This window comes from Anolis sagrei, chromosome 8 (genome assembly GCF_037176765.1).
Source record: "Anolis sagrei isolate rAnoSag1 chromosome 8, rAnoSag1.mat, whole genome shotgun sequence".
Classification (NCBI taxonomy): Eukaryota; Metazoa; Chordata; class Lepidosauria; order Squamata; family Dactyloidae; genus Anolis; species Anolis sagrei.
In genome coordinates, this window is record NC_090028.1 from 9,044,599 (window position 1) to 9,072,407 (window position 27,809).

The window sequence follows — 27,809 nt, forward strand, 5'->3', positions numbered from 1 at the left end:
ACAGAAAATACTTGAAGCGTTTGGTGGGCATTGACCTTGAGTTTGGGAGTTGTAGTTCACCAACATCCAGAGAGCATGCTGGACTCAAATAATGAAGGATCTGGACAAAACTTGGCACGAGTAAATATGAACACAAATGGAGCTTGGGGGAAATAGACCTTGACATTTGTGACTTTTAGTTGCTGAGATTCATAGTTCACCTACAATCAATGACTATTCTGAGCTCCACCAACGATGGAATTGAACCACACTTGGCACACAGAACTCCCATGATCAACAGAAAATACTGGAAGGGTTTGGTGGGCATTGACCTGGAGTTTTGTAGTTGCAGTTCACCTACATCCAGAGAGCACTGTGGATTCAAATAATGATGGATCTGCACCAAACTTAGCATAAGTACTCCATAGGTCCAGTTCACCTACGTCCAGACAGCACTGCGGACTCCAACAATGATGGATCGGGAACAAACTTGGCACAAATATTCCATATGCCCATATGTGAACACAGATGGAGTTTGGGGGAAATAGACCTTGACATTTGGGAGTTGTAGTTACTGGGATTTATAGTTCATCTACAATCAAAGAACATTCTGAACCCCACCAACGATTGAATTGGGGCAAACTTCCCACACAGAACCCCCATGACCAATAGAAAATTCTATGTTTTCTGGTGGTCTTTGGTGACCCTTCTGACACCTTCTTACAACCTCCCAAGGTCTAGACCCCCAGGTTGAGAAATGCTGCCTTAAGGTCATCCAGTCCAACTCCCTTCACCAGGGCAAGAAATTAAAGCCCTCCTGGCAAAGAGCCATCCAGCCATAGATAGATAGATAGATAGATAGATAGATAGATAGATAGAGATAGTAGGTAGGTAGGTAGGTAGGTAGGTAGATAGATAGATAGATAGATAGATAGATAGATAGATAGAGATAGTAGGTAGGTAGGTAGGTAGGTAGGTAGATAGATAGATAGATAGATAGATAGATAGATAGAGATAGTAGGTAGGTAGGTAGGTGGGTAGGTAGGTAGGTAGGTAGATAGATAGATAGATAGATAGATAGATAGATAGATAGAGATAGTAGGTAGGTAGGTAGGTAGGTAGGTAGGTATGTAGGTAGATAGATAGATAGATAGATAGATAGATAGATAGATGGAGATGGTAGATAGATAGACAGAAAGATAGATAGATAGATAGACAGATTAGAAAGAAAGAAAGAAAGAAAGAAAGAAAGAAAGAAAGAAAGATAGATAGTAGGCCTGGGTAACAACGGAAAAATTTGGGGTTTTTTTTTGTTTTGATATTTAAAATAATTACAAAATTTTCCTTTTAAAAAGTTCGATATTTACGAAATTTCGTAAATGGTAAAAAATTAACGAATCGATTTCCGAAACAATAACGAATCGAGTCGTTAATGGCAGACGCGACCGCGAAATACGCTAAAAAACCTCCAAAACCTTCTGAAGCTTCCCTCTCCCTCTGTTGTTGACTGTTGGTGTGATATTATAATTTTTTTTCACTAATTAAACCATAAAACTGGCCCAGACATGCGGAAATAATAACGAAACGACCTCAAAACAATAACGAAACGAATACAATAACGAAATACGAAGCATTTACAAAACGTTTTTGAAAATTCGTTTTTTTTAATAATTGCTCCAGAATGGTTCGTTATCGTTTTGTAATTGAAAAAATTAACGAATTATTAACGAATTACGAATTAACGAAACGAAACCGCCCAGCCCTAATAGATAGATAGGATTCACACACACACACAACACGACATATATAGTATCATGGATTTGAAAGGGACCCCTGAAGAAGGACAATGATATGCTGCATGTTCCAGAGTGGGCAAACCAGACACTCTCCACATCAACACTGACCAAGAAACAACAAAAATACTGTTTACCCACAAGCATCAAGAAATTATATATATTAGAAACCAACACTTTCTCATTACTTTATTTTCCAGATCACCAGACTGGGCCACAGCAACGCGTGGCAGGGGACGGCTAGTAAGTAATAGAACCATTTGGTATGGGATCCCTGCCACTGTCCTTTTGGCAAAAATAAACATTCAGGATCATTCCCTGGGCAAGAAGAAAAATATATATTTCTAAACTGATTCTATCTTTGAGAGGGTTTCTTTTGAATCCAATCTCCTTTGTCGCACAGTGGTGTATTCAGGTTTATCTTTCTGCTGCCTGTTTATCTCATTGCGTTGGCATTTTGTGACGTTACTGCGAGCAAAACTAATAAAATTAATATTAAAAATGCTAGAGATGACATTTTGGAACACAATAGAGGAGGACTTTGGGATGTGACTATTTTGTTTTTTTGTATTTGCTGCAGTTAAACTACTTTGGAGGGTTTCTATCCTGTATCCAAGTTGGTAGATGAAGGGAGCGCCATGAATGAAGAGTATCTGGATTTCAGAAAGACCTTCTACAAGCTCCTCCATGACTTTCTAGGTCAGTGGTTCTCAACCTGGGGGTCGGGACCCCTGGGGGGGGGGGTCACAAGGGGGTTTCAGAGGGGTCACCAAAGGCCATCCAAAAACATAGTGTTTTCTGTTGGTCATAGGGGTTCCATGTGGGAAGTTTGGCCCAATTCTATCATTGTTGGGGACCAGAATGATCTTTTATTGTGAGTGAACTATAAATCCCAGCAACTAAAACTCTCAAATGCCAAGGTCTATTTTCCCCAAACTCCACCAGTGTTCATTCACATTGGGCATGTTGAGTATTCATGGCAAGTTTGGTCCAGATCAGTCATTGTGTGAGTCAATAGTGCTCTCTGGATGTAGGTGAACTACAACTCCAAACTTCAAGGTCAATACCCACCAAACCCTTCCAGTATTTTCTGTTGGTCATAGGAGTTCCATGTGGGAAGTTTGGCCCAATTCTATCATTGTTGGGGATCAGAATGATCTTTTATTGTGAGTGAACTATAAATCCCAGCAACTAAAACTCTCAAATGCCAAGGTCTATTTTCCCCAAACTCCACCAGTGTTCATTCACATTGGGCATGTTGAGTATTCATGGCAAGTTTGGTCCAGATCAGTCATTGTGTGAGTCAATAGTGCTCTCTGGATGTAGGCGAACTACAACTCCAAACCTCAAGGTCAATGCCCACCAAACCCTTCCAGTATTTTCTGTTGGTCAAGGGAGTTCTGTGTGGCAAGATTGGTTCAATTCCATTGTTAGAGTTCATAATGCTCTTTGATCGTAGGCAAACTATAAATCCCAACTGCAACTCCCAAATGACAACATCAATCCCCTGCCAACCCCACCAGTATTCACGTATTTGTGCCAAATTTGGTCCAGTGAATGAAAATACATCCTGCATATCAGATATTTATATTATGATTCATAACAGTAGCAAAATTATAGTTGTGAAGTAGCAACAAAAATAATATTATGATTGGGGGTCACCACAACATGAGGAACTGTATTAAGGGGTCGCAGCATTAGAAAGGTTGAGAACCACTGTTCTAGGTCTTCCTTTGACAAGGTCCCCCATGAAAATGATTCCCCGCAATGCTTCCTTTTCATCCTGGAAAGAAGAGAGGAGCGGAGTGCCAGAAGCAGGGTTCCATCCTGGGCCCGGTTCTTGATCAATGAAGGGTTAGTAGGAAGGGTTAGAAGCCCCACATGGAGCAGCGGGTTAAACCGCTGAGCTGCTCAACTTGCTGACCGAAAGGTTGGCAGTTTGAATCCGGGGAACAGGGTGAGCTCCCACTGTTAGCCCCAGCTTCTGCCAACCTAGCAGTTTGTAAACATGCAAATGTGAGTAGATCAAAAGGTACCGCTTCAGTGGGAAGACAATGATGCTCCATGCAGTCATGCAGGCCACATGACCTTGGAGGCGTCTACGGATAACGCCGACTCTTTGATTTAGAAATGGAAATGAGCTCTGCCCTCCAGATTGAGATACAATTAGACTTAATGTCAAGGGGAAACCTTCACGTTTACTAACTACTTCATTACACTAAAGCAGTGTTTCTCAACCTGGGGGGTCAGGACCCCTGGGGGGGTCACAAGAGGGTGTCCAAGGGGTCACCAAAGACCATCAGAAAAAACAGTATTTTCTCTTGGTCATCAGGGTTTCATGTCGAAAGTTAGGTCCAATTCTATTGTTGGTGGGGTTCAGAATGCTCTGATTGTAGGTGAACTATAAATCCCAGCAACTGCAACTCCCAAATGCCAAGGTCTATTTCCCCCAAACTCCACTAGTGTTCACATTTGGGCATATTCAGTATTTGTGCCAAATTTGGTCCACAGATGTAGGTGAACTACAACTCCCAAACTCAAGATCCATGCCCACCAAACCCTGCTTGTGTTTCCTGTTGGTCATGGGAGTCCTGTGTGCCAAGATTGGTTGAGTTCCATCATTGGCGAAGATCGGAAGGCTCTTTGATTGTAGATGAACTATAAATCCCAGCAAGTACAACTCTCAAATGATAAAACCAGTCCCTCCCCCCAACCCCACTAGTATTCAAATTTGGGCATATTGGGTATTTGTGCCAAATTTGGTCCAGTGAATGAAAATACATCCTGCATATCGGATATTTACAGTAGCAAAATTACATTTATGAAGTAACAATGAAAATAATTTTATGGTTGGGAGTCACCACAACATGAGGAACTGTATTAAGGGGTCCTGGCATTAGGAAGGTTGAGAACCACTGGTTTAAAAAGTTTGAGGATCCCTGGTGTAGATTTATATAATGCAGTTCATATGCAGCTTTTTTTGTGTCATGAGCAACTTGAGAAACTGCAAGTTGCTTCTAGTGTAAGAGAATTAGCTGTCTGCAAAGACATTGCCCAGGGGATGCCTGGATGTTTTGATGTTTTACCTTCCTTGTGGGAGGCTTCTCTCATGTCCCCGCATCGGGAGCTGGAGCTGACAAAAGGAGCTCATCCATGCTCTTCCAGATTCGAACCTGTGACCTGTCGGTTTTCAGTCCTGTCAGTACAAGTGTTTAACCCATTGTGCCACTGGGGGGTCCCTTGTGCAGTTAAACTGCATTATATGAGTCTACACTAACCCTATAACGTAATTTCTGGCTGCATTATCCGGAAGAGTGGATGGGGCCATAGAAAGTCATAGTTTGATAGAGTTGGAAGAGACCTCATGGGTCATCCAGTCCAACCCCTTGCCAAGAAGCAGGAAAATCACATTCAAAGTACCCCCAACAGATGGCCATCCAGCCTCTGCTTAAAAGCAGAGAAAGAGCCTCCACCAGAGAAAGAAAGAAAGAAAGAAAGAAAGAAAGAAAGACAGACAGACAGACAGACAGACAGACAGAAAGAAAGAAAGAAAGAAAGAAAGAAAGAAAGAAAGAAAGAAAGAAAGAAAGAGCCTCCACCACACTCTGGAGTGTCTAGTGTCTAGATTCAGGGAAGTCATGCTACAGGTTGAGAAACACTATTTTAAACAGAGGGCCAGGTCACAGTCCCTCAAAATGTTGAAGGGATGGACTATAATTTGAAAAACCCCTGATCTACACCGAGCATATAATTTAGTTCCAAACTGCAGTGTATATGCAGCCCTTGTTTTCTATCCCTATTGATTTCTGTATTCCGTGAATGCATTTCTACACTTACGACTGTGTCGATTTTTCAAAAGTTTAAGAAAAGTTTGTTTATTTGAGTGCTGGAAGGTATTAAACCAATTCCAACTCTTCCCGTGTATCTCAGCTCTACCTCCTCCTCCTCCTCTTCTTCCTGGAAAGAAAACAGGCTTACGATGGCCTAACCTTGTGCAATAACAAAATAGGATTTAACAAAAGGCTCCACAGGAAATAAGGGGAAATGAGATTATACTAATTCAAACACTGCATAAGGAATGGGCCGGCTGCCTTAATGCAGGCAACGGGTATTATTAATGATTTATATTTTAATTCCGAACTCCCCATTACTCTCACGGGAGGCTTGTTTCTCCTGGTAAGACTTCCTCAGTGCCTTGGTCAGGAAATTGGAGAAATCAGAGGGTTTTTAAAAAAAGGTCAGGCATAAGATTTTTTTTTCCCCTTCCTTCGCTGACGCAGGTTGGAAATTATGGTTTTACATAGTTGGTACAGAGAGGAAAGAGAGATGCGCCAATATTCTCATTTTTAAAGGAAAATCATTTATGGCTCAACACACTTTCCCCAAGAGTCGAGTTCGCTAATAAAACCCATCTACCATTTGAACATTATGTTGTCAAAGGCTTTCATGGCTGGAATCGCTGGCTTGCTGTGAGTTTTCCGGGCTGTCTGGCCATGTTCCAGAAGCATTCTCTCCTGACATTTCACCCACACCTGCCATAGTTGTGCCTTCCTCTTGGGACGGACAACCCGAAAAACTCACAGCAATCCAGTGATTCCAGCCACGAAAGCCTTCAACAACAGACCTCACAACCTATGGGGATGACTGCCATAGATGCAGGTGAAATGTCAGGAGAGAATGCTTCTCGACCATGGCCAGACAGCCCAGAAAACTCACAGCAACCCAGTAGCTACGTCCCTTTCCCGAAATGCTTGAGACCAAAAATGCTCGAATTCTGGATTGTTCTCTCCTGACATTTCGCCTGCGTCTATAAACCTCGTTTTCCTACTTTCCAATAGACCTCACAACCTTTGAGAACACCTGCTATAGATGTGGGTGAAATGTCAGGAGAGGATGCTTCTCGAACATGGCCATACAGCCCAGAAAACTCACAGCAACCCAGTTTGAACATCCCTTTCCCGAAATGCTTGGGACCAAAAGTGCTCGAATTCTGGATCGTTCTCTCCTGATGTTTCACCTGCATCTATAAACCTCGCTTTCCTAGTTTTCAACAGACCTCACAACCTTTGAGAACACCTGCTATAGATGCGGGTGAAATGCCAGGAGATAATGTTTCTCGAAGATGGCCATACAGCCTGAAAAACTCACAGCAACCCAGTGATTCCAGCCATGAAAGCCTTCAACAACAGACCTCACAACCTTTGAGAACACCTGCTATAGATGTGGGTGAAACGTCAGGAGAGAATGCTTCTCGAACATGGCCATACAGCCCAGAAAACTTGCAGCAACCCACTTTGAACACCCTGTTCTTGAAATGCTTGGGACCAAAAGTGCTTGAATTCTGGATTGTTTTCCTCTTTCAAAATACCTCTGTTTGTGTATGTTTTCATCGCCATGCCTCAGTGCTAAATCCTGGGATTTGTAGTTTGGTGAGGAACCAGAAGAGAAAGATAAAAATGTTCTAAAACAACAGCTCACAGGGCTCCATAACGTGGCATAATGACAATTAAAGTGGGATTAAATTGCATTCATTCTACAGTATAGACCAGGTATGGGCAAACTTTGGCCCTCCAAATGTTTTGAACTTCAACTCCCACAATTCCTAACAGCCTCAGACCCTTTCCTTTTCCCCCTCAGCCGCTTAAGCGGCTGAGGGGGAAAAGGAAGGGGCCTGAGGCTGTTAGGAATTGTGGGAGTTGAAGTCCAAAACATTTGGAGGGCCAAAGTTTGCCCATTCTTTGTATAGATACACCCTTAGTTAGGGACCTTGGTCAGCACCTTGGACAGCTCTCTTGAAACTTTGGGCCGAATTCACACTGGCAAATAATGCAGCCTGACGACATTACCATACAACCTCTATATAAACATGTCCCAGCATTTCAACTCACAAATCCTCACTCTCCCTAGAGTGATGTTTTGAGATCCAAACACTGTTTTGACCTACAAACAGTACGAAAGACGTGTCTTTGTCCGTAAACTAGTTCTCACAGCAAGGCAGAGAGAAACACAAACTGGACTGGATTCCTAGCCGAAGCAGTTCTGGCTCTTCCTGCAAGGCAGAAACTCCAGCATCATGTTATTGCTTCCCCTAGATGTTCTGGGAGGAGTCCAATCCAGAGATTCCTCTCCAGAGATTGCAGAGTCTCAGCATAAACAGAAAGTACAGGGCTTCCAGCAGGGGGAGTAGCCATTGTACCTCATGACTCAGTGTCTCAGCCTGCATGCCTTTGCCTGCTTTTCTGTGTGTGTCAATGTTGTGGAATCCTGATCTTTAGGGTTCTTTGCCAATGAGTGCTCATGCCTCACCAGAAATACAACAACAAAGTATCAGGTGTTCCATAAATCCCTTTTGTGAACCACTGCCAACAAGTAAGAGGAGGTAACTGTATTATGAGTTTTTTATTACTTTTTAAAAAAAGGAAACAAGAGGAAAAATATTACATCCAGAGCAAAAGAGAGACCGGATTGTCACTTGGCCACAATAGGAGACCACTGGATGTCCCTCCGTCTCCAAAAGCAGCCAGGAACCCCCTTTTGTTGTAAATCATTGTTCTAGAACTCATTACCTGGAGAGATCAGGAAAGCCCCTACACTAGAAACGTTCAAAAAGAACCTTAAAACCCGGCTCTTCCGCTGCACCTAGGTGCACAACATGACACTATTGCTACCCTCAATGCTTCTGTCACTGGAGTACACGCCCCCCAAATAGGAAGTTTAATTGCACAACCCTGTGTGTCTTTATGAGCTCCCTGCAAATCACTCCTAATTTTATCTCATTCGAGTTTTTAAACATTTTATCCTGTACATGTAATAATAACAGTCACATGTCGCTGTGACTGTGTTTATTGTAATGTTATTTTTTATTGTATTCATTTGTTTTGTTTTTCTAAATATGTAATTTAGATGATGTAGCTTGTTGTTTATGTTTTGGTTTTATTTTGATGTAATATGTTGTCCGGGCTTGGCCCCATGTAAACTGCTCTGAGTCCCCGTTGGGGAGATAGTGGTGGGGTATAAATAAAGATTATTATTATTATTATTATTATTATTGAGCACTTCCTTCGCCATAGATTGCCCTCCGGCGCATGCAGCTCTTCGCAGGATTATCCTATGTGTAGCAAGAGGTGATGGAAGAGAGAGATGGACTACCTATGAGACAGCCAAAGCAATTCTACATAGGCTTCTTTTCTGTACATTACGTTCCAACCATCCCTTGAAAAACATAAGGGTGGGAGAGTGGTTTACTATATTCAACATAGCCCTTTGCGTTCCCTAGCCCTCTCTACATGGGAGAAAGTGTATGTAAAGGGTCACCTGTGAAATTCACACATATGGCATTTCCTGCGCATGCCACATCATGAGGAGACAGCAAAGCCTAGAGAAGACAATTACGCTGGGGAAAGTGGAAGGCAAAAGGAAGAGGGGCCGACCAAGGGCAAGATGGATGGATGGCATCCTTGAAGTGACTGGACTGACCTTGAAGGAGCTGGGGGTGGTGACGGCCAACAGGGAGCTCTGGCGTGGGCTGGTCCATGAGGTCACAAAGAGTCGGAGACGACTGAACGAATGAACAACAACAACAGCGCATGCGCAAGCAGCTTCACAATCTTCTAGAAAGCTCTTTACGTACAAAATGGTGGTAGCCCCGCCCACTCCCCATAGAGTATATATAGCCAGTGGGAGGGGCTACTGCCTCAGTTCTTTTTGTCCGCTGCTGTAGCAGCAGCTTAGAAATCTCTTGATCCTTAAACTACCTTACTTTTTGCATCATTGTTATAGACTAGGAATAGTTTTGACTACAGTAGAGTCTTGCTTATCCAACATTCCTCACCAAACCACAACTCCCATGATTCTGTACCATTGAGCCAAGGTAGTTCAAGTATTTTTTGTGTTTCAGGAGCTACTTGAGAAACTGCAAGTTGGTTCTGGTGTGAGAGAATTGGCCGTCTGCAAGGATGTTGTCCAGGTGATGCCCAGAAGTTTGATGTTTTACCATCCTTGTGGGAGGCTTCTCTCATGTCCCTGCATGGGGAGTTGGCGCTGCCTGAGAGAGCTCAACCTGCTCTCCTTGGATTCAAACCGCTGTCAGCAATCCTGCCAGCACAAGGGTTTAACCCATTGCCTGCTGCCTCAGCCTCAATGCCTCAGCCTGCATGCTCTTCTCCACTTTGGGAGATTGCTGTCCACTGAGGAAGTTTGGGTTAGTTCCTTTTGTGCTTCTTATTGCTGGTACTGTATGTTTGGCTTCAAGAAGAGAGAGAAGGAGAGCAACAGAGGGAGACTGGAATTATAGTATGAAGAAAATGATGCTCTTTTGTCTTGCTGTTACACTGTTACACTAGCCAACACACATTTTGTTGCCTCAAATTTGTACTGCCTACCTCTGAATATTTTATACATCATTTTTTATTTGTAAAATACATTTTCTTATTTAAGAACACATAACAAAAACATTGAGGTGGTTTTCAGGAGGGATTAATAGCATTTAAATGCATTTCAGTGAGAAAATTCACTTGGAGATAAGAATACTTTAATTTAGGAACATGGTCACAGAATGAATTAAATTCTTACGTCAAGGTATCACTGTATATGGTGTATATGGACCCACATAGTGCCGTTTGAACTGAACTGAATTATATGACGTCTGCATTCACCATATGATACGTTTCAAACTGGATTATTTGGCAGTGTGGAACCAGCCTTGGAACAGATTCCCCAACCTACCAGACACAACTATAAAGTGTACCACTTTCCATGCTGTTTATTTATGTTTAGCACCAATGTGAAAAAAGTTTTGGTCCTAAGCAGCACAAATACAGATGATGACAGTCTGTCCAAACCATATAATGCTATATGTCGAAGTGTACAGGAGCAGCAAGGAGCAATGTTACCCACCTGTGGGGAAGGCTTCCTCCGTCTGAGGCTTTCTGTCGTCAAGATTTCCTCCAGCTGCTTCTTCTCTAGCAGAAGCTCATCACCATGGGATTCCTTTCCTGAAACAAGATTTACATAATTCAGAATTACTTGTGAAGACCGGGATATTAGCAAGCAATTTCTTTCTTCTCTTCTTCATCTTTCCTCCCTTCGCTCAGAGTTGCGACCAGCCTGGATTACATCCCAGCTTGAAATTTAGAATAATTATGCATTGCTATACGAGACCTTTTGCGATGGGAGATGGTATTTATTTCTCTGACGGAAAACCGTCTGACTAATCAACCCAATTTTCCTTTTACTTTAAAAACTGGTTATTTCAAGAAGATTTTTTTCCCAAACTGTGCCATTACATTTATGTTACTGATTCATGTGAGTATATCGACAGGCGTGAGATTGAGAAACTGAAGAAAAAAAGAGACAAGTAGTAGGACAATGTTGTATGTCAGCTTGTTTAGCCTGTGAATTTGTCTGATGTTCATGATGGGAATGGGGATGATGTTCCTGATGGTGGGCCTGGCTGTGTTGGCAATGGGGATGAGGGTTTGCCTGGGCCTGAGTTAAGCTCAGACAAGAAGCCCAAAATATCTCAGGAAGATTCACAAGGTCAGATTCCTGGGAGAGGCCCTTCACAGTCTTTCTCAGAGCAACTGTGATTGTTCAGCCTGTGATTGTGTCTGATGTTCATGATGGGAATGATGTTCCTGATAGTGGGCCTGGCTGTGTTGACAATGGGGATGAGGGTTTGCCTGGGCCTGAGTTAAGCTCAGACAAGAAGCCCGAACTGTTTCAGGAAGATTCACAAGGTCACATTCCTGGGAGAGGCCCTTCACAGTCTTTCTTAGAGCAACTGTGATTGTTCAGCCTGTGATTGTGTCTGATGTTTATGATGGGAATGGGGATGATGTTCCTGATGGTGGGCCTGGCTCTGTTAGCAATGGGGATGAGGGTTTGCCTGGGCCTGAGTTAAGCTCAGACAAGAAGCCCAAAATGTCTCAGGAAGATTCACAAGGCCACATTCCTGGGAGAGGCCCTTCACAGTCTTTCTCAGAGCAACTGTGGTTGTTCAGCCTGTGATTGTGTCTGATGTTCATGATGGGAATGGGGATGATGTTCCTGATAGTGGGCCTGGCTGTGTTGGCAATGGGGATGAGGGTTTGCCTGTGCCTGAGTTAAGCTCAGACAAGAAGCCCGAACTGTCTCAGGAAAATTCACAAGGACATATTCCTGGGAGAGGCCCTTCACAGTCTTTCTTAGAGCAACTGTGATTGTTCAGCCTGTGATTGGGTCTGATGTTCATGATGGGAATGGGGATGATGTTCCTGATGGTGGGCCTGGTTCTGTTTGGCAATGGGGATGAGGGTTTGCCTGGGCCTGAGTTAAGCTCAAACAAGAGGCGTGAACTGTCTCAGGAAGATTCATAAGGCCACATTCCTGGGAGAGGCCCTTCACAATCTTTCTCAGAGCAACTATCTGAAGATGATTTGTCAGGTGCAGAAGTTAATGAGATTTGAGTTAATGGGAGTGTAGATAGAAAGCAAGGCTTTTGTAAACAGTGACAGTGCTCAGGCACAAAGATCAGTACATTTAGAGAGATAAGAAACCTTTATCTCACGGGTACCCAAACTTAGCCCCGGGGACCAGATACGGCCCCACAAGGTCATTTACCCGGCCCTCGCTCAGGGTCAACCTAAGTCTGAAATGACTTGAAAGCACACAATAACAACAACAACCCTAACTCATCAGCCAAAAGCAGGCCCACACTTCCCATTGAAATACGAATAAGTTTATATTTGTTAAAATTGTTCTTTATTTTAATTATTGTATTGTTTTATAGTGTTTTTTGCACTACAAATAAGATATGTGCAGTGTGCATAGGAATTCATTCATGTATTTTTTTTCAAATTATAATCCGGCCCTTCAACAGTTTGATGGACTGTGACCTGGCCCTCCGTTTAAAAAGTTTGAGGACCCCTGCTTTATCTGGTGGTAAGGTCAAGAAAAATCCTTCCCTTTCCATTTTAGGATCTGGAAAAGCCTTCTATTGATTCATGGGAAAGAGCTGCCTCAGTTGGGTCAACGTTGTAATTTCACAACAGTCTTGCTTTCAAGTGTTCTTAGTTTCATGTACCAAGTTTTTGCCAAGCTCCTGATTTGTGTATTGTATTTTTCATGTTGCCTTGTTTCATGGATTCTTGTTCCAATAGATCTTATTTTGCCTTGAACCTCATGGACTATTCTTTGTTTGGGGAACTTTATGGTTTTTTTTTTTTTTGCTAATTTGCCTACATAATTTGCTAATTTGCCTACATATATTTGCCTACATATATTTTTCAATAAACTGCTTGCTAATTTTACCAAGCTGGTGTGATGTTTCATAGAACCATAGAATCAAATAGTTGGAAGAGACCTCATGGGCCATCCAGGCCAACTCCCTGCCAAGAAGCAGGAATATTACATTCAAATCACCCCTGACAGATGGCCATCCAGCCTCTGTTTAAAAGCTTCCAAAGAAGGAGCTTCCACCACACTCCGGGGCAGAGAGTTCCACTGCTGAACAGCTCTCACAGTCAGGAGAGCTGTTCAGCAGTGGAACTCTCTGCCCCGGTTAAGGTCAAAGGTATTTCTGCTCTGGTGTACGACAAACAAATACCACCACCACCACCACCGCCACCATCCTTTGCAGGGAAATAGAAGGAAAAAATGCCCATAAGGCTTAAGGACTGCTAGCAATGTGGCTAACACCTCAATTTTTAGACAGTTGAACTGATTTGAATTTCATGGACTAATGGCCTTCAGCTGCAACATTTCTCCAATTTTGGCTCTACTCAAAGAAGTGCCCGAAATGCTATGACTCATGGAGGTCCCTCGTCCATAAATCAAGACCAACCGGATGACAAGAACAAATGCAAACTTGCACTGTTTGGCATATTGATGAAATTTCATTCTAGGTACATTGATTTAAAAAGGAGATAGATGTGACTACACAGTTCCGTTCATGCCACTGGCTCTTGTTAAGTCATAAAAATGTCCCATTTCTCAAGACTGTGCCATATATACAAACACATACATACAAACATAAATATACATATGAGCTATGTGTGAATACACAGTTCCCATTCATGTAACTGGTTCTTGCTAAGTGAATACCAAAGTGCTCTTCCAGCATTCACCAGCCAATCCCTCTGCAAAGCTGAATGGTGTAATTTTAGAAAATGTTGACCATTTCTGCTCCCTTGGCAGCCACCTCTCCACAAAAGTCAATATTGACACGGAAATACAACACTGCCTGAGCTCTGCGAGTGCAGCATTTCCCCCAATGAAGCAGAGAGTGTTTGAGGACTGGAACATCCATAACTAGACCAAAGTGCTACCCATGCTCTCTATTCTACCAAAGTCAACATTGACACCGAAATACAACACTGCCTGAGCTCTGCGGGTGCAGCATTTTTCCGAATGAAGCAGAGAGTATTTGAGGACCGGGACATCTGTAGGGATACCAAGGTGCTTGTCTATAAAGCTATTGTCCTCCCAACCCTGCTATACGCCTTGGAGACGTGGACTATCTACAGACGTCACATGCAACTCATAGAATGATTCCATCAGCGTTGCCTCTGAAAAATTCTGCAAATCTCTTGGGAAGACAGGCGGACAAATGTCAGCATGCTGGAAGAAGCAAGGATCACCAGCGTTGAAGCGATGGTCCTCCGCCATCAACTCCACTGGACCAGCCTCGTTGTCCGGATGCCCGACCACTGTCTCCCAAAGCAGTTGTTGTTCTAGTGTGCCTTCCCAGAATAAGGAAAATTCTCAACAATATACCCACAGAATGCACTTAACCACTGATTTAGGATTGACTGTGTTCCCTCATCTCTCTTTGAAAACCCTATACCAGTTATGTCCTACCTTGTTCATGCCCAGCGTTTATTTTTTTAAATTTTTTAAACTATTACATTTGGCCCGGCCATAGGTTTTTAAATTCTTGTGTGTTACTGTTTATTGTTTATATGTGATTTATGTTAATTTATTTATTTCTCACATTTCTATCCCGTCCTTCTCAACCCCCAAAGGGGGACTCAGGACGGCTGAGTCCCCCTTCGTATTTAGTCTCCCTTGTATTGTATTTATTGTTTTTGTTTATTGCTTTTGTTTATTGATGTACTGTTGGGCTTGGCCTCATGTAAGCCACTCCGAGTCTCTTGGGGAGATGGTGGCGGGGTATAAATAAAGTTTTATTACTATTATTATTAGTAGTAGTAGTACTAGTAGTATTATACTCCGAACTCAAGAACAGAAAATGGAATGTTGGTGGGCAGGAAAAGAGATTGAAAGATGGGCTTTAAGCCAACCTTAAAAACTCTGGCATAGACACTGAGAATTGGGAAGCCCTGGCCCATGAGGGCTCCAGCTGGAGGTCAGCTGTGACCAGCAGTGCTGTAGAATTTGAAGAGGCATGAATGGAGGGTGAAAGAGAGAAACGTGCTAAGAGGAAGGCACGTCAAGCCAACCCCGACTGGGACCGCCTTCTACCTGGAAACAAATGCCCTCACTGTGGGAAAAGATGCAGGTCAATAATCGGGCTCCACAGTCACCTATGGACCCATCGCCAGTATTTATTTATTTACTCCATTTATATGCTGCTTTCCTCAGCCCTTGGGTGTCTCAAAGCAGTTTACAATAGCAACATTCAATGCTCGAACATCATATAAACAGTTAAAAACAATTAAAACAATAGCATAATAAACATCAATACAACATCTCATTAGCGTCACATAGGTAGAATCAAGATCTAATCTCATCATCCATTGTTCCATATTCCTATATTCATTACACTTGTGCTGTCGCGCCTGACAGCTATAACTCTTAATGAAAGAGGCATGGACATGGCATCTTTCCCCAGGGATTGTTTTTTGCCCTCCTATAGGAAACTGGAACTCCCAAAGACCAAAACACAACAGATAACTCGAAATGGTATTTATTGTTCACAATGAGTTATCTTTCTCAGGCATAAGCTTGATGTTTCAACAGGGATAAAGGAAATATACTTCACAATCTCTGAAGTCCAAGGAGTTTGCAGCTGAGAAGCTTTTCCTGTTTCCTCTTTCCTCAATGGCTATGAATATCGGAATAAACACAACCCCAGTCCAAAGACCTATGTTGAAGGGACAAAACCTTCCTCTGGTGCCAAAAGAACTGGTTTGAAGGCGCTTGGGTCTCCTCAATGTTGTCCATGACGATCTGGACATAAAGCATGAGTCCCAAGGGTAAAAAACCTTAGAATTGGTACTGAGAGGTAATTTAAGTAGGGGCTTTTAGAGCCAAGTCTCTTACTCACATCCATCTGATAGAAACTCTGATGGCAGAATGAAAAAAGGGAAGCACTCCCCTCCTCCAGGAAGAGGTGGAGCCAAACAATTGAGCTTGAGAAAGCAATTCAACTGGTGCAAACAACACTGATTGACAACTATAAATAACCAATCAATCCAACTATACATAAGCAGGGTAAAAAGGAAGGATTAAGCATGATACAACAGTTTAAATCTTGCAACTAACAGTTCTACACATAGGTGGTGCCACTCGTGCCATCACAACACTGCCTATTTAAATACTCAAACAACCAGGTCTTCACTTTCCTCCGAAATGCTAACAGGGAGGGGACCGATCTAATATCTGTAGGAAGGGTGTTCCACAGCCGAGGGGCCACCACTGAGCAGGCCCTGTCTCTCAGTACACTGATCTTGGAAGACAATCCTACTCGGACAATGAGGGATTGCCTAAGCAAGCAAGCAAGTAAGTAAGTCTTGCTAAGTCAAAGAAGTGTCCCATTTCTCAAGACTGTGTCATATACACACACATACACATGCACACAAATATACATAGAAGCTATAACTGTGTGACTACACAGTTCTCATTCATTTCAAAAGCTTTGGTCCCTGTGTATAATAAAAATCTTGTGTGCACACATCTCTAATTCCACCACAAATGTAAAGATCGGAACAGTCCAACAGTGTAGCTGGGCATCCAAATATTTGCACCTTGAAGCTCCCCCCACTCTGCCCAAATCTTCCTATATTTAGCAACCAGTGTATTCAGGTAAACAGAGCAGTATGGGAAACTCCTGGGTGAGAAATAGGGTGTCTCTTTGTCTTTGCAAGAGACAGGGCCATTTTCAACGCTTAAGTGAAGCAAATCAGGCTAGTAGGCAAATGAAACATTTACAAGGAGATCAAATAAAGGGGTAAATATGCCAGGAGAGATTTATGTGCGGCCAGTGGTCCTGCACAACCCTGGAAAAAATCCAACAGCTAACGGAGTGCACTAAGAGGATTCACTGTTTGCAGAAAGAGAGCCTATAGCAAGAATCCTGTTGTTCTCTTACTCGTGTGCAAGTTATGCCCATCTAATTGCAATGGAGTCCTGGGAGTTGTAGTTTGACAAGGTCTTGAACCTTCCCTGCCAAAGAGGCACCTGCCCATGCCAAGCTACAACACTCAGGGTTCTATAGCATTGAGCCATGGCATTCAAGTGGTGTCGAACTGCATAAATTCTACAATGGAGATGCATTCCAGAAAGAGTTAGAACTCTATATAAAATTCACTAGTTGACTCTGAGTTGTTCTATCTCCTAAGTATATTGCATGCACTGAAAACAGGGAAAGCAGAGCCATGTCCAATATGCCTGCGAGACGTGGACTGTCTACAGACGTCAACATCAACACCAAAATACAACACCGCCTGAGCTCTGCGAGTGCAGCATTTTTCCAAATGAAGCAGAAAGTGTTTGATGACTGGGACATCTGTAGGGATACCAAGGTGCTTGTCTATAAAGCTATTGTCCTCCCCACCCTGCTATATGCCTGCGAAACGTGGACTGTCTACAGACATCATATGCAACTCCTGGAACGATTCCATCAGTGCTGTCTCTGGAGAATCCTGCAAATCTCTTGGGAAGACAAGTGGACAAACGTCAGTGTGCTGGAAGAAGCAAAGACCACCAGCACTGAAGCAATGGGCCTCCACCATCAACTTCGCTGGACCGGCCACATTGTCCAGATGCCCAACCACCATCTCTCAAAGCAGTTGCTCTACTCCGAGCTCAAGAACGGAGAACGGAATGTTGGTGGGCAGGAGAAGAGATTGAAAGATGGGCTTAAAGCCAACCTTAAAGACTCTGGCATAGACACTGAGAACTGGGAAGCCCTGGCCCTTGAGCACTCCAGCTGGAGGTCAGCTGTGACCAGCAGTGCTGCAGAATTTGAAGAGGCACGAATGGAGGGTGAAAGAGAGAAATGTGCCAAGAGGAAGGCGCGCCAAGCCAACCCCGACTGAGACCGCCTTCCACCTGGAAACCAATGTCCTCACTGCGGGAGAAGATGCAGGTCAAAGCACATTAAGCCAAATTAAGACAAGATCAATAGCTACCACTCCGAAGGGAAGGTATTGGCACTCCGTGTAGTCATGCCAGCCACATGACCTAGGAGGTGTCTATTTGTCAGTGTTGATGTAGAGATTGTCTGGTTTGCCTACTCTGTAACAGGCAACATATCATTGTCCTTCTTTAGGGGTCCCTTTCAAATCTAGGATACTACATCTGTGTGCGCGAATCATATATATTTATCTATATGACTGGATGGCTGTTTGTCAGGAGAGCTTTGATTATGTTTTCTTGCCCTGTTGAAGAGAGTTGGACTGGATGGCCTTAAGTATGGGGGTTCTGTGTGCCAAGATTGGTTCAATTCCATCGTTGGTAGGGTTCAGAATGCTCTTTGATTGTAGGTAAACTATAAATCCCAGCAACTACAACTCTCAAATGATAAAATCTTTTTTTAGTGAAGGACATACATTGGGTTGTTAGGTGTCTTGTGTCCAAATTTGGTGTCAATTCATCCAGTGGTTTTTCAGTTCTGTTAATCCCACAAACGAACGTTGCATTTTATTTATATAGATATACACACTCACACACTATAATATATAATATAATAATATTTCTTAGAGCTCCATGAGAAACTTTTGCTTCAAAAAGGGCTCAGTGTCTGAAAATGTTTGAGAACCCCTGCCTTAAAAAAAGATGGAGAAATAAATGTTAGCACCACTTGTTTTCCAGGATCGCAAGACAAGACACAGGAGACGCAAATAGCAACGTTGGCATGAAAGTAGGATCCATTTGGGGACCAATGGCTCTCTCTATATGGCAGGAAACCACACCAAAGTCCCATTCCCAAGTAAACATGCACAGTGCCGGTATTCTTTTGACCAGTTCTACTTTCAGCTTGGGGCATTTGTGTATATGTGTGTGCTTGTCTGTATACATATTTGTGTGTATATATTTGTGTATGTATATGTATATATATATATATGCATGCAGGCATGTGTGCATGTGTATATATGTGTGTATGTATGTGTGTATATGTGTATATTTGTGTGTGTTTGTGCACATATATATACGTGTGTGTATGAATGTGTGCATGTGTATATGTATATGAGTGTATGTGTATATGTATATATGGTGTATATTGGGGGTTTTAAGTCTGCTCCACTGGGGTGTGTGTGTTTGGTTTTTTTTAGGGGTGATGAACAGTCATTGGCCTTTTTTTTGTTGTTGTTGTGTCAGGAGCATCCTGTTGTGAGAGAATTGGCCGTCTGCAAGGACGTTGCCCAGGGGACGCCCGGATGATTTTGATGTTTCTATCATCCTTGTGGGAGGCTTCTCTCATCTCCCCGCATGAGGAGCTGGAGCTGATAGAGGGGGCTCATCCGCCTCTCCCTGGATTCGAACCTGCGACCTGTCGGTCTTCAGTCCTGCCGGCACAGGGGTTTAACCCACTGCGCCACCGGGGGCTTCCACTCATTGGGCTGATAGGTGTATTGTGTCCAAATTTGGTGTCAATTTGTCCAGTGTTTTTTGAGTTATGTTAATCCCACAAACAAACATTACATTTTTATTTATATAGATGGTACAACAATCTGCATTTATGGGATGGTGTCTGGGCTCAGTAGTAGATGGCTCTGGCTTAGAAATGGAGATGAGCACTACCCCTCAGTGTTGGACTCGACTAGACTTAATGTCAAGCAGAAACCTATAATATAATATAATATAATATAATATAATATAATAATATTTCTTGGAGCTCCAATGTGGGCTAGGCAAAACTACGGTGAGGTGGATCTGTAATTGGTTAAGTGGACGAACACAGAGAGTGCTCACTAATGCTTCCTCTTCATCTTGGAAAGAAGTGACAAGTGGAGTGCCGCAGGGTTCCGTCCTGGGCCCGGTCCTGTTCAACATCTTTATTAATGACTTAGATGAAGGGCTAGAAGGCAGGATCATCAAGTTTGCCGACGACACCAAAGTGGGAGGGATAGCCAATAGTCCAGAGGACAGGAGCAGGATTCAAAACGATCTTGACAGATTAGAGAGATGGGCCAAAACTAACAAAATGAAGTTCAACAGTGACAAATGCAAGATACTCCACTTTGGCAGAAAAAATGAAATGCAAAGATACAGAATGGGGGACAATGCCTGGCTCGAGAGCAGTACGTGTGAAAAAGATCTTGGAGTCCTCGTGGACAACAAATTAAACATGAGCCAGGAATGTGATGTGGCGGCAAAAAAAGCCAATGGGATTTTGGCCTGCATCAATAGGAGCATAGTGTCCAGATCTAAGGAAGTAATGCTACCCCTCTATTCTGCTTTGGTTAGACCACATCTGGAATATTGTGTCCAATTCTGGGCACCACAATTCAAGAGAGATATTTACAAGCTGGAATGTGTCCAGAGGAGGGCGACTAAAATGATCAAGGGTCTGGAGAACAAGCCCTATGAGGAGCGGCTTAGGGAACTGGGCATGTTTAGCCTGAAGAAGAGAAGGCTGAGAGGAGATATGATAGCCATGTATAAATATGTGAGAGGAAGCCACAGGGAGGAGGGAGCAAGCTTGTTTTCTGCTTCCTTGGAGACTAGGACGCGGAACAATGGCTTCAAACTACAAGAGAGGAGATTCCATCTGAACATTAGGAAGAACTTCCTGACTGTGAGAGCCGTTCAGCAGTGGAACTCTCTGCCCCGGAGTATGGTGGAGGCTCCTTCTTTGGAAGCTTTTAAGCAGAGGCTGGATGGCCATCTGTCAGGGGTGATTTGAATGCAATATTCCTGCTTCTTGGCAGGGGGTTGGACTGGATGGCCCATGAGGTCTCTTCCAACTCTATGATTCTATGATTCTATGCTTGAAAAAGTTTGAGAAACCCTGCCTTAAAAAAAAGGATGGAGGAATAAATGTTAGCACCACTTGTTTTCCATGATTGCAAGACAAGACACAGGAGACGCAAATAGCAACGTTGGCATGAAAGTAGGATCCATTTGGGGACCAATGGCTCTCTCTATATGGCAGGAAACCACACCGAAGTCCCGTTCCCAAGTAAACATGCACAGTGCCGGTATTCTTTTGACCAGTTCTACTTTCAGCTTGGGGCAGTTCAGGGGAAAGTTTTCAGGTCATGAGGAGGAGCTCGAATCCACCCCTGGGCTTTGGAAATGTCAGCAGACACACTCCGGCAATCAGCTCCCTGCCAAGACTAAAGAGGTACAGAGTTGTTGCAATTTCTTTAAATCGGCGGCGTGTGCGGCTCCCTTAGGTTTTCTTCTCGGGTTGCTTAAGGCCAGGTTTTCTTCTCGGTACTTTCATACGGAGGGCAAACATGTGGCTAGAAACCAAGCCTCTTTATCATAATTGTGGTACAGGGCTTGGCGGTTGAGTCATCGGTGCTCAACACGACAATAAACCAGCGTGCAAAATTGGCGGGGAATTTTTCCAATCTAGAAATTAGGCTCTTTTTTCCCCCCTTTGCCTTTACTCGAACCGAAAATCATTTTTTAAATAGGAGTCATTCATGTAAGACCCGCTTCCAGGCTAATTGTCTTTTGGGGCTGAGCATGATTTCCTACAGTTGAAATTCAAGCCTCCAAAACAGCCAGAAAATTCACACTTGCCATTCATTCCTGGTTAAGGCAGGAACTTACCCCAAAAAAGGTCTATTATTGAGGGCAGAGTTAAAGGGAAGGAGCTGTTCCCATGAAAAAAGCAGAAACACAGGGTGCAAGATGAATGTGTTTGAGGCCAAACTGCAGCCTAAATGAAGGCATTCAGCTTCATCTGAAAGGGAACCTCTTAGGGAACAAGAAGAGATGTGCTCAGCTAGTGAAATAGGTAATTAAGATGCAAAAGGATAAGTTTGCTTCCCTAAAGCAGGAGGTATTTTGGGGCTGTGTTGGTTTTCAAAAAGCCAAATGCATAAGTGTTCTGTGTTAGGTACACGGAGTTCTAGGACTGGAGCAAAGAGACTTGAGTTCCAATCACAAGCCTAAAAGAAATGCAACCATTCATCTTCCCAAAATTCTCCTTCGGTCACTTCGGACATATTACTGTCCCTTCAAAACTCTGGCATCATAATCATCATACAGAACAGATCTCCCTGTTGTGCCACCCCTACAAAGTTCTGGAGAGACTTATTTTGCATAGAATTATGGAAAAAATAGACCCCTGTCTGATTCCACAGCAAGCTGGCTTCAGAAAAGGCAAAAGCTGCACATCGCAAGTGCTGAACCTGACTCAGCACATAGAAGATGGCTTTGAAAGGCAGCAGATCACAGGAGCTGTCTTCATAGACCTGTCAGCGGCATATGATACCGTAAACCACGGCCTTCTTCCTGAGAAAAATGTATAATATCACAAAGGACTAATATCTCACCCGTCTCATAGGAAACCTGCTACAAAACAGGAGCTTCTTTGTTGAGTTCCAGGGCCAGAGAAGCAAATGGCGGAAACAGAAGAACGGCCTGCCTCAGGGGAGCGTGCTTGCTCCATCCATGTTCAACATCTACACAAATGACCAGCCACTGCCAGAAGGGACAGAGAGCTACATCTATGCTGATGATCGTGCCATTACTGCTCAAGCAGGGAGCTTTGAGATGGTTGAACAGAAGCTCTCCGAAGCTCCGAAGAAGAGGAGAGCGACTAAAATGATAAAGGGTCTGGAGAACAAACCCTTTAAGGTTAAGGAGCTGGGCATGTTTAGCCTGAAGAAGAGATGGCTGAGAGGGGATATGATAGCCATGTATAAATATGTGAGAGGAAGCCACAGGGAGGAGGGAGCAAGCTTGTTTTCTGCTTCCCTGGAGACTAGGATGCGGAACAATGGCTTGAAACTACAAGAGAGGAGATTCCATCTGAACATGAGGAAGAATTTCCTGACTGTGAGAGCCGTTCAGCAGTGGAACTCTCTGCCCCGGAGTGTGGTGGAGGCTCCTTCTTTGGAAGCTTTTAAACAGAGGCTGGATGGCCATCTGTCAGGAGTGATTTGAATGCAATATTCCTGCTTCTTGGCAGGGGGTTGGACTGGATGGCCCATGAGGTCTCTTCCACCTCTTTGATTCTATGATTCTATGATTCTATGATTCTATGACTCAGCACATAGAAGATGGCTTTGAAAGGCAGCAGATCACAGGAGATGTCTTCATACCTGTCAGCGGCTTATGATACCGTAAACCACGGCCTTCTTCCTGAGAAAAATGTATAATATCACAAAGGACGACCGTCTCACCCGCCTCATAGGAAACCTGCTACAAAACAGGAGCTTTTTTGTTGAGTTCCAGGGCCAGAGAAGCAGATGGCGGAAACAGAAGAACGGCCTGCCTCAGGGGAGCGTGCTTGCTCCATCCATGTTCAACATCTACACAAATGACCAGCCACTGTCAGAAGGGACAGAGAGCTTCATCTATGCTGATGATCGTGCCATTACTGCTCAAGCAGGGAGCTTTGAGATGGTAGAACAGAAGCTCTCTGAAGCTCTAGGTGCTCTTACTGCCTATTACAGGGAAAACCAGCCGATCCCTAATCCATCTAAAACACAGACATGTGCTTTTCACTTTCAGAACAGACAAGCACCCCGAGCTCTGAGGATGACCTGGGAAGGAATCCCACTGGAGCATTGCAGCACACCCAAATGCCTGGGAGTCTCTCTGGACCGTGCTCTGACCTACAAGAATCACTGCCTGAATATCAAGGAAAAAGTGGGTGCTAGAAACAATATTATACAAAAGCTGACTGGCACAACCTGGGGATAACACCCAGACACAGTGAAGACATCTGCCCTTGCACTATGCTACTCCGCTACTGAGTATGCATGCCCAGTGTGGAACACATCACACCACGTTAAAACAGTGGATGTGGCTCTTAATGAGACATGCCGCATTGTCATACGGTGTCTGCGCCCTACACCACTAGAGAAATTACACTGTCTAACCATTATTGCACCACCTGACATCCGCCGGGAAGTAGCAGCCAATAGTGAAAGGACCAAGGCAGTGACATCTCCAGCTCATCCCTTGTTTGGGTATCAGCCAGCACATCAACAACTTAAATCAAGAAATAGTTTTCTAAGATCTACAGAGACACTCGCTGGAACACCCAGCAAGCGAGAGTCCAAAAGTGGCAGGCAAAAACCCAGAACCTCAATCAATGGCTGATACCTGATGATGATGATGATGATGATTATTATTATTATTATTAGAAACACAACAAGATGAGTCCGCAGCAGACAGAGCCGTTCAGCAGTGGAACTCTCTGCCCCGGAGTGTGGTAGAGGCTCCTTCTTTGGAAGCTTTTAAGCAGAAGCTGGATGGCCATCTGTCAGGGGTGATTTGAATGCAATATTCCTGCTTCTTGGCAGGGGGTTGGACTGGATGGCCCATGAGGTCTCTTCCAACTCTTTGATTCTATGATTCTGCAGCTGGCAGTTGGTAATTTTGTCAGTGCCGATTGTGTTTAAGTGCAGGCCAAGGTCTTTAGGCACTGCACCCAGTGTGCCGACCACCTTGACTGGGTTGTGCCAGAGTCTTTGCAGTTTGATCTTTAAATCCTCATATCGTGTCAGCTTCTCCAGTTGTTTCTCTGCAATCCTGGGATGATGATGGTTATTATTATTATTATTATTATTATTATTATTATTATTATGCAATGTAACCATTCCTCTCCATTGAAAAGGAGTCGCTTCTGGCTGGCAATCTGGGAGAGCTTCCCAAGTGCTGAATGCAAAAAAAGCGATGGTGTTTGTGATATGTTCCCAGCAGCGCTCTATATTCATATTAAATTAAAGCAAGAAATTAAGTTTTCTTCTGCCGTATTGCTTGGCTAGGTTCCTAATTACGAAAGAGGAAAAAGAAGACACAAACCAGATTGTGGGCTGCTTCGACTTGGGGCAAGCTTCGCTCGCATCTGGAAAAATTATATCTTCTCTCAAGAATCGCGGTTTAAAAATAGCCACGAAGTTAGGTTCTTGTGGGGTTTTTCGGGCTATAGAGCCATGTTCTAGAGGCATTTCTCCTGACGTTTCGCCTGCATCTATGGCAAGCATCCTCAGAGGTTGTGAGGTCTGTTGGAAGTAGGAAAAATGGGTTTATATATCTGTGGAATGACCACGGAGGGACAAAGGACGCTTGTCTGTTGGAGCTAGGTGTGAATATTTAGCTGATCACCTTCATTAGCATTTGAAGGCCTGCCTGAGCCTGGGAAAATCTGTTGCTGGGAGGTGTTAATCTGTGCCTGGTTTTGCAGGCGAAACGTCAGGAGAAATGCCTCTAGAACATGGCTCTATAGCCCGAAAAAACCCACAAGAACCTAGTGATTCCAGCCATGACAGCCTTCGACAAGCCACAAAGTTGTTCTTCTCTCAAAGCCATTTTTCGAAAACTTTGTATTATTTAATGTCATTATCAGCACTTGGGAATAGCTCATTCAAAATTCATGGGTGACCCAAATTCCTTGCTAAATTTTTAAACAATGATTTTTAAAAGCCACTTGGATTGCTTTAAACAACAGTGACATTCGCCGGTTGAGGAGCAATTAATGTTTCATGTCCTTTAATTTCCTGATTTGTGGCATAATGGGTGGTTGGTTTTGTATTGTAGCGTGTCTTCAAGTCATTCCTGATTTATGATGACCTTATAAAGAAAGACCTTGCGAAACGAAAATTTCCACGTTTCCACAGCACTGAGTCATGGCAATCAAAGTAGAGTCAAACTGGATTAATTCTACAGTGTAGATCAGTGGTTCTCAACCTTCCTAATGCAGCGACCCCTTAATGCAGTTCCTCATGTTGTGGTGACCCCCAACCATAACATTATTTTCGTTGCTACTTCATAACTCCAATTTTGCCACTGTTATGAATCGTGATGTAAATATCTGATGTGCAAGATGTATCTTCATTCACTGGACCAAATTTGGCACAAATACCTGAAAATGCCAAATTTGAATACTGTTGGGGTTGGGGAGCATTGATTTTGTCACTTGGGAGTTGTAGTTGCTGGGATTTATAGTTTACCAACAATCAAAGAGCATTCTGAACTCCACGAACGATAGATTTGAAACAAACTTGGCACACAGAACTTCCATGACCAACAGAAAATACTGGAAGGGTTTGGTGAGCATTAACCTTGAGTTTTGGAGTTGTAGTTCACCTACATCCAGAGAGCACTGTGGACTCAAACAATGATGGACCTGGACCAAACTTGGCACAAATACTAAATATACTCAATACAAATTATTATTATTATTATTATTATTATTATTATTATTATTATTATCCTCAATACGACTTATTTATTATTAGTAATATTAATGTGGAGCCCCCGGTGGCGCAGTGGGTTAAAGCCTGTGCTGGCAGGACTGAAGACCGACAGGTCGCACGTTCGAATCCCGGTAGAGGCGGATGAGCTCCCTCTATCGGCTCCAGCTCCTCATGCGGGGACATGAGAGAAGCCTCCCACAAGGATGATAAAACATCAGAAATCATCCGGGCGTCCCTGGGCAACGTCCTTGCAGACGGCCAATTCTCTCACAACAGGAGCGGTTGCTCCTGACACGACAAAAAAAAAGTAATATTAATAATAATATACTTATATTACTCACTTAATATACTTAATTACTTAATTAATTATAAGTAATTATGTTACTTAAGTTACTTAAGTATATTAAGTTACTTAATTACTTAATTAAGTAACATAATATACTTAATTAATTAATATACTTAATGACTTATAATTACTTAATATACTTATTAATATGCTTATTATTATTACTATACTCAATACAACTTATTAATTATTATTGTTATTATTATTAATAATAGTATTATATTACTTAATATACTTAATTAAGTAATTAAGTAGCTTAATATACCTAAGTAACTTGATTAAGTATATTAAGTAACTTAATATACTTAATTACTTAATTACTTATTACTTAAAATACTTATTATTAATATACTCAATACAACTTATTATTATTATTATTATTATTAGGTTTTTGTGGGTTTTTTCGGGCTATAGGGCCATGTTCTAGAGGCATTTCTCCTGACGTTTCGCCTGCATCTATGGCAAGCATCCTCAGAGGTAGTGAGGTCTGTTGGAATTAGGACAATGGGTTTATATATCTGTGGAATGGCTGGGGTGGGGCAAAGAGCTCTTCCCTGCTGGAGCTAGGTGTGAATGTTTCAACTGATCACCTTCATTAGCATTTGAAGGCCTGGCTGAGCCTGGGAAAATCCCCTGTTGAGAGGTGTTAAGATGTGCCTGGTTGTTTCCTCTCTGCTGTTTTGCTGTTGTATTATTATTATTATTATTATTATTATTACAATATGTCCAAATGTAAACACCAGTGGAGTCTGGGGAAAATAGACCTTGACATTTGGGTGTTGTAGTTGCTGGGATTTCTAGTTCACCTACAATCAAAGAGCGTTCTGAACCCCACCAACGACAGAATTGGGGCAAACTTCCCACACAGAACCCTATGACCCAACAAAAAAATACTGTGTTTTCTGTGGTCTTCGGTGACACCTCCTTGTGACCCCCTCCCCAGGGGTCCCGACCCCCAGATTGAGAAACACTGGTGTAGATGCACCCATGATCTCACCCAATGGGATGCCAACTTTATAGGCCATTCATTCTCACTTGGCGTTTGCATGCCTTTGGATGAAATGGGGCACCGATGTCAGAGATGGCTACTGATTTTCTTCCCCGCTTTTAGTCTTCTAAGTGGCACATATCCGGCTTTTG

The 27,809-nt window shown here is 43.1% G+C and overlaps 1 protein-coding gene across 2 annotated transcripts in view; it reads right to left on the reverse strand.

Annotated features, from left to right (window-relative positions):
- SMPD3 (sphingomyelin phosphodiesterase 3) overlaps nucleotides 1–27,809 on the reverse strand; it is a 280,787-nt gene that overhangs the window by 177,606 nt on the left and 75,372 nt on the right. For both annotated transcript variants that reach the window (XM_060788073.2, XM_067471020.1), the window contains exon 2: nucleotides 10,668–10,765. The gene's annotated coding sequence lies outside the window, so the exon portion shown is untranslated. The remainder of the gene's footprint in view (nucleotides 1–10,667; nucleotides 10,766–27,809) is intronic.